This window comes from Gavialis gangeticus, unplaced genomic scaffold, assembly GCF_001723915.1.
Source record: "Gavialis gangeticus isolate Ggan-Ray unplaced genomic scaffold, GavGan_comp1, whole genome shotgun sequence".
In the NCBI taxonomy this organism is placed as follows: Eukaryota; Metazoa; Chordata; order Crocodylia; family Gavialidae; genus Gavialis; species Gavialis gangeticus.
This window is the reverse complement of record NW_017729032.1, coordinates 103081641-103089328: the sequence shown is the minus strand read 5'-3', so window position 1 is coordinate 103089328 and position 7688 is coordinate 103081641.

Sequence of the window (7688 nt, the reverse complement as noted above, 5' to 3'; positions counted from 1 at the left end):
CCCCTCCTTCAGCCTCCCCCACCCCTTACTCACTGACACCGAAGCCCTGGTGCTAAAACACGTGGCCTGGCTGGTTGAGTGTTTCAGCAGGAGGGCTAGGGGTCAACCATAGAGATGCTCTGGCAGCCAGAGTGTCTCTGTGGAGGACCCAGCCTCTGGTTGCCTCAGGGCACAGTCAGGGACCACACCCTCCCCCACTTTTTTATACTTAAGTTTGCAGCACGAGGAACATTTTTTTGTTCCCTCATGTGCCTTTTGCCCCACCTCAAAGGGGTTTGAGGTGGGGCAACAGGCACGTGCGTGCTTATGTGGATGCACCCACACAGCCTGGGTGGTAGCCAAAGCATGGCTCTGGATGGCCAGGCTCTGTTTCTGGTGGTGCTTGCTGCTGCTGTATGCTCTTTACCCCCTTTTTTATTTTATTTTTTGCATTGTGTTTTTTTTTTTAACACCAGGATCTTCCAATGTCAATTTTTTTGTCAATGTCACACTACTAATTAGCAGCACAGTAAGTGGTTGTATGTGTACTGTGTGCAGCCTGAGGAACCTCAGACAACTTTGAGGCTCAACAAACCATGTGTGGACGCTCGTCCGCACATGCCCTAAGACAGTAATCTAGTATCTTGGCAAAAACACAAGCAATAATTAAGAAGAGATTTATCTGCCTATTTACTGAGGATCATAGACTGCATTAATGACCCACAGAACTCCTACTGACAAAAATGAAACCTTCTGGTGAAAGGTATAATTGAAGAAAACATGAGAATTTTGACACCAATGTCTCAGTCATGGTTTTTGAGTTTGCATTCACAGAAGTGTACCGTTATCCATTGTCCATTTTGAGGTACCGCCTAATGTCAGTAGCTGTATAATATTTGTACATTTTGTTCATGCAAATATAGGATACATTTGCACAAATAGGTATTTGCATGCATGCATAAATTTAGAACTTGGCTGGCAGCTCCCTGAAAATGTGACCCTCTGCCTTATTTTCTGTGTATATTATTATATATGTTACCTGTGTTATAAAAAATATGAAATGAGTTGCAAATTCTCATTGAAACAATGGCAAAATAAGTCTTTACATTGTCACTGTGTGCTATATTAAAATATTTTGTATTTCAAATGTAAAATCCACCAACTTATCAACAGTGCATAGGAAAGTTTTGGCAATTAAAATACAAAGCTTCATGTATTGCATTGAATAGCTGTAATCACCCTAGGGCATCATGAATATTTGGTACATAACTTATTTGGTGCTCTTTGACTAACAAATAGAAATGGAATTTTTTCATTTTACTGCCATTATTAAATGAGTTTGTATATTTCAGACAACAGAATTAATAAAAAAGGAATAATATGTAACTGAAAATAAGGTTTGTGTAATAACATTTTTTATTTTTAATTTGATTTTGGATCTGAAATGTATTATGTGGTTACCATTTATAACAAATGTATTATCCCATTGTTAATTGCAATTTTTCTGCAGAGGCTTTTGCAGTATTAACATAGCAAGCTGTGATTTGCATTCCAATAAAACAGGTCATAAAAGGTTACTTAAAAAAATCACACAGACAAAATATGCTTCAGACTTATGTATTAAATATTGAATTTTATTATCTAAATGCAGCTGTATAATTTAAGTTTTCCCTTACCCCGTTTTGAGATCTAAGAGCAATGTCTTGGATCCCTAGATGAAAAATAATAATAATAATTTTACTTTTCTTGCAAACTATGATTTCTAATCCCTTTAGATTATTAAAACATTCATCTTCTCTCTCCTCTCTCTTCATATATGTTACAAACTTCCTTCTCACCTTTCATTATAAAAATAATAGCAGAAACAAAATTTGTTAAGTCATTCAACACACGCTCATGTGTGCGGACACACAGACTCATTGACAATGATGCACACTGGGCACATCGACACATTCATTAATGTGCAGTTGTTACCACACCTTTAATTTTAATACTTGCTTCATGAAATACTACAGTTACTGCTCAGTAACACTGGTGCATGGTTTTTTCGTGATACTTACTGTACAGTTGCCTAATACTTCTGTACAGTAGCATATTAGCATGGTTTTTGCCCAGCACGCTACTGCACAGTGTTGTTAGGCTACTGCACATTAAGTGTCTCATGTAGATGCACCCAGTAGCTTCCAGTTTCTGATGATAAATGTAGCATCAATTTTAGTTAACGATATCTTGTATCGAACAAGTTGATTAAATATCTGCTACATTGGAAATCACAGACATAAAACGAACACACACAAAAACAAATAAATGCTACACATATTAATTTGTAGGTAGCAAATGCAACTGGAGATTATCTTAAATGCAGTATAAACAGGTAAAGTGAGTATAGTATTTACAGTACAGAGATGACATCTAAAAAATGTTTGGACAGTTAAAAGAAGATAAAAGGAGGGAAAGATATCTCATCTTAAGAGTGTCTTACTTTTGTAACAAAATGTCTTGCAAATTCTAATTTGAGGGCTACAGCAACAGCTGTTCTTAATTAGCAGGGATCCTGGTTTTCTCTGATTAAAAAAAATAATCTCCAATTTTTTGTTTAAAAAACTAACCCAAAATCTACATTTTTCCATGATTAAAATGAAACATCACTAATATATAGATATCTATATGTGCTAAAATAGTATTGAACCTAGAAACAATGATATACCAAAGGTTAATCAGTTTCTAAAATCAGACTCAAATCTAAAGAAATATAAAAGTGAAGGAGTAAAAACTGATGACTACTTGTAATTGGTGATATAGGAGAAAGGAAAAAAAAACACAATGTGAAGAAGAAGAAGAAAAAAAAGACCACCAAATGGCAACTGTTTACTAAGCTCAGATGAAGATAATAAATTTATCCTAATATATGGAATTACTCTGGTTATAGTAATTCGATATAAGTCACCTATGTTTTCTTATTGACAGGCAAATTAACTTGTGGGAATATTATTGGTTGTACAGAGAGTTTTTATTATCATATCTTCTAACTTCTGATTGCTTGGATTGCAAGCTTAATAGACTTACATTATCACAGAATGCCAGCTCTTAATGTTCACTTGTTTGGTTTTTTTTATTACAGAAAATAATGCAGCAGTTTTTCTGCTGCAAAGATCTCAGAAAGACCAAAGAAGTCAGAATTTTTTTAATATTATGTATTCCTATTTGAAATCGCTGGGTTTATCTTATAAATCATGTTTGCATACCTAACAGCGCTAACATTACATGGCATCCTGTGTAATTCTTGAAAAGATGTTAAGTCCTGTGGGTTTTGCAGCACCCTGCTTGAGAATCACTGCCATGCACTGGCTCTGTTTCAACACAATTCTCACTGTATTATTATTTAACTTGCAGTTCTCAGAAGAGTGTACTCGGTTTCAGTCTATGCAAATTGTGTGGCATTAATTCCCTTAGTGCTCAGTAAAACAACAAATCATTCATTTAGATTTCATATAAAGCTCATATTATATGTGTGTCCCCCTCATTCACTGAATATAGATTGAAAGATTTAACAGTGGAAACATATTTAACACTAGCAGTTTAATTTTACTGCACGGGGAGTGTTTCATCTTTTATAAATGCTTTGGATTTCATTTTATAAGCTTCCCCCCCCCTCCTTTTTAATGTATGAGACAAAGAGCTACTGTTAAATTAATATCTAACATAATGCATTAAACTTATTTTTACTCTATAAACTGAAAAATCTAATACTTGAATTGTAAGATTATATTCAGCAGCAATTAATTGTATAGTGATTTACCTATCATATTATAAAACATATTTTTTAATCTTGCAGTCTAGCTGGATACATAAGAGGGGTACAGAGTAAAAGCAAAAGAGGATGTTTTTTACATCAGAAATGACCCTTGCATTAATGAACATCTATGAACAAATGCAAGCAATTCTACTGTTCCCAGTTGCCATTTCACAAAAAAATTCTGAGGCTAGGTACAGACATTCAAAAAACCAGAGCTGGAATTGATCTAAGTTATATGTTTTTCTGTAAGTGGCATAGTTTAGATTTCATAGTGAACAGAATACACATTTGCCCCTTAGGGAATGAAGGGGGTAGCAAATCTTAGACTGAGTTCTGCCATTTTAAACTAGGCTATGTATGCTGAACTTCTGTTCTGTTATAGGTATGGAACAGTTTCCGATCACTTTTACCAGTAAAAGAGTAATGTCTATACCTGGCCTGAATCTCCATCTGACAATATTACCATTCAATAATAGACAAATTTTATTGATACCCAGTGATAGCAGATAAACATAATGCAAACATTTCTATATCTACCTTACCTAGAGCAGCACAAAGTCAAGGCATGTCTGGCCAGTACACGAACTTCGCTCTGAGGTTCTTTCTTGAATGTCAGATGTCAGCTTCCTGGAGGATGCAGGCTGAGCCACCCCCGCCCCTCCACATTGGGGTGGATGAAACAGGTTGGTGATATGCCTTCTGTCCATGGAGGCCTCAGGTTCCCATTCTTGGGGACACCTCTGCTGCTATGAAATCCCTCCTTTTGTATCTTTTTTCCCTCTGTGATAATGCTTCATCTTTGGGCCCTCATTGATTGTTTTCTCCATGGTTGTCATACTGTCCATGTTCTATCCTGTCAGCATATTCCTTTGTTTCACAAAACCATCACATGTACACATCCTAATTTGGGCTCTTCTGGTCTTCTCATTTGCTCTGTTCCCCAAAACCAGAAATCTCAAGGGCTCTGCAACTGGGCACTGTGACCTAATGCCACCTTTACTCAAGTTATAGAACACCATGGAATATGTCTTTAATTTCTCAGCCTCTGTGCCTGCTTGCTGCTACCCTGTCAGACATGGTAGGCCTTGGAGGAAACTCTTATGACAAGCAGGCTTTTTAGAAATCAATTAACCCTTGCCATTGACCTTAACCATTGTTCTAATGCATGTGTACTTTACCTACAAGCCAATTTCCAAAAGCAAACCTCTCAGTACTATTTTCTTGTCATCAGAATCCAGCCTCCCAGGACATTCTATCCGTCCCATGGATCCCCTCTAAAATGTAGACAATTGTTATCTGCCAGTTGCTGCCTGTCTGAAAGCTGAAAAGGCACCAGTGGCAGGAGGCACCAACTGCAGCAGCAAACACCTCAGGCTCTGATTACTACCAAGTGAACCCCAACCCGACCTTCCTGGCCCTGCCCTAGATGTCCTGCCCCACCCCTAGCCCTTAGAAGTTTGTGGAGACCAGAAGCTTCTGTGTAGCAGAGGCTTCTGTCCTGGAAACCCTGTGGCTGTTCCCCAGATGTCCCTCCATCTGAAAGTGAAAATTCAGGTAAGAAAGGGGCCTGGGGGAGGGGGAGAACCTCTTGCAATCACCCCACTCTGTGAGGCTCATGGGACTCTGGCTCTATGCCTCTGTGTGCCTCTAGCATGCCACTGGGCTGGGACAGCCTCTAGCACTCTAGCATGCCACTGGGCTGGCTCTGTGCTGTACTGTATACCTGGGCAACTGGTGCCTCCTGATCCTGGGGATCCTCCAGTGGCTGATCACAGACTGGGAGGGGGGGTCCAGCATGTGCTGCTGGCACTTCTTTTCCATTGCCCCCCACTCCCCAGCTGATGAGAGCAAATCCCAGGGGGGCATATGCCTCTCCTATGCATTGCCTATGACTGTATGGGTCCTGGCTATGGAGCAGGAACTGTGCACTGCTGGGCTGGGCTGGTTTCATGCCATGCCAAGCCATGCAGGTCCCAGCCTTGTAACTGCTGCCTGGTGGCATGCAGCTCCAGCCAGTGCTGCACATGGTGGCAAGGACAACAGCCAGGCCAGCCTGCCTCTATAACACTAGCTTCCTCAGAGTTTACATGCAGCTCCTAGCACTCACATGCTACTGGGGAAGCCCCACGTGATGGAGCTGGCTGCCTTCCCTACTATGTGTAGCTGCTGGGACTCTTCCAGAAGTGGTGGGGAGCCCCACCCCCTGCTTCTATGGTGGTAGCCAAATCCATCCTGAGGGGCTTCCCCCAGTGTCACAAGAGTGCCAGGAGCTGCATGTGCAGTGCACTATGGGGAGCCCCATGTGATAGAGGCAGCTGGCCTGGCTACGCTCCTTGCCGCCATGTGCAGCACTGGCTGAAGCCATGCACCATCAGGCAGCAGTGCCTGCATAAGCCACGAGCGTCCCAAGGTCCCCTACCTGATGCTGCTGCCATCAGTGGTGAGGGCCGTACACCATGGGGGAGGGGGAGTCTGTGAGGGGGTTCCTATACCCCCCATCCTCTGTCACACCCCAAAAACCCCACACACCCACACCCTGCGCTCACAACCTCCCATATACACATACTTCACAACATGCCCTACACATCCAAAACATAAAGCCACAAAAAACCCTCATAAACCACACACCCTCCCAAACAAAATACAAGAGTAAGACTTTATTTTTGACCTATCATGCAGTCACCTCTGTATACCCTGTGCAAACACAAATCATGACAATTTTTTTGCAATAAAATTAGAATACATTATAGTAGATGTTTGACTTTTAGTATATTTTTTTTCCGGTTCAGATGGCAACCCCCATCCATCAAAGGAGTACTTCTGGGGGCAAGGGGAGGGACTTCTGGTGGCAAGGGTCAGGAGTTAGGGATAGGACTTCTGGTCCCAAGATGGTAACCAGGGGACAGAACTCCTGTCAGGGGGTGCAGCCCTTGACAGCTCACCAAAATTCATTAAGTGGCTTTCCAGCTCAGATAATTGCCCATCCCTATCTTAGACCTAGAACTGACCCAATTTTCCAATTAATTCGTAAGGTACTCTGTGAAGGTATGATTTTGATGTCTTGGTTAGTACCTAGTGATTATGTATATTTTTAGCCTAAGGCAAACCATTATAGCCAAAATGGTACAACATAATTACAATGTTGCAGTATTGTTTAGCCTATTAATTTATTTAAGGGAAAAAAAAGTTAGAACAATATCATTCGATAATTGGCGCAAACAATATATATATTGAAATAGTTATTTAAACAAGTATGCATTGGAGCAGGGGCTTGAACCTGATTCTCCCACCGCTGTCCCCTAATCACTTAACTATGATCTCTCACTATTTTTTTCTCTCTCTGGTACAATGAATATTTGCTTGTTTATGCAAAATAGAACAGCTCTAACTACAAATTGAGAGAGATCTGTGACACAACCTGGCCCCAAATATTATAAAAGCCACTCCTGGAGTATTCTCAGCTCAGAGTTATCTGTCAGCCTCAAACCTCTCTCTGCCATCTGCTGCTTGACCTCTAAGGACAAATTACAATGTTACAAAGGTTATCTCTCTGACTAAGATCACCTCAGTATTACCTGCCTCATCCAGGTCTTGCCAGCTCTTAGCAGAGGAGAGTTTGCCAGTTATAAAATCACACACTTGTCTAGTCATGTAGACAGAAAAGATAGACCTCCATTCCTTAAAAGAGTCCTGCTTGTATGGTCAAATGCTCCTGAATCATAGCTATCACTGGCAACAAGTGTGTTGTAAAAGATAACACAAAGATCTATTATGAAAAACAAGAAAAAGCATAAGAAATCAGTAACTTTATGTTAAAATACAGAGATATAAGGTAATATATAGCACCGGTGAGGCCACATCTAGAGTAGATTCCTAGATTCATAGATTGTTCGGGGCTGGAGGCGACCTTGCA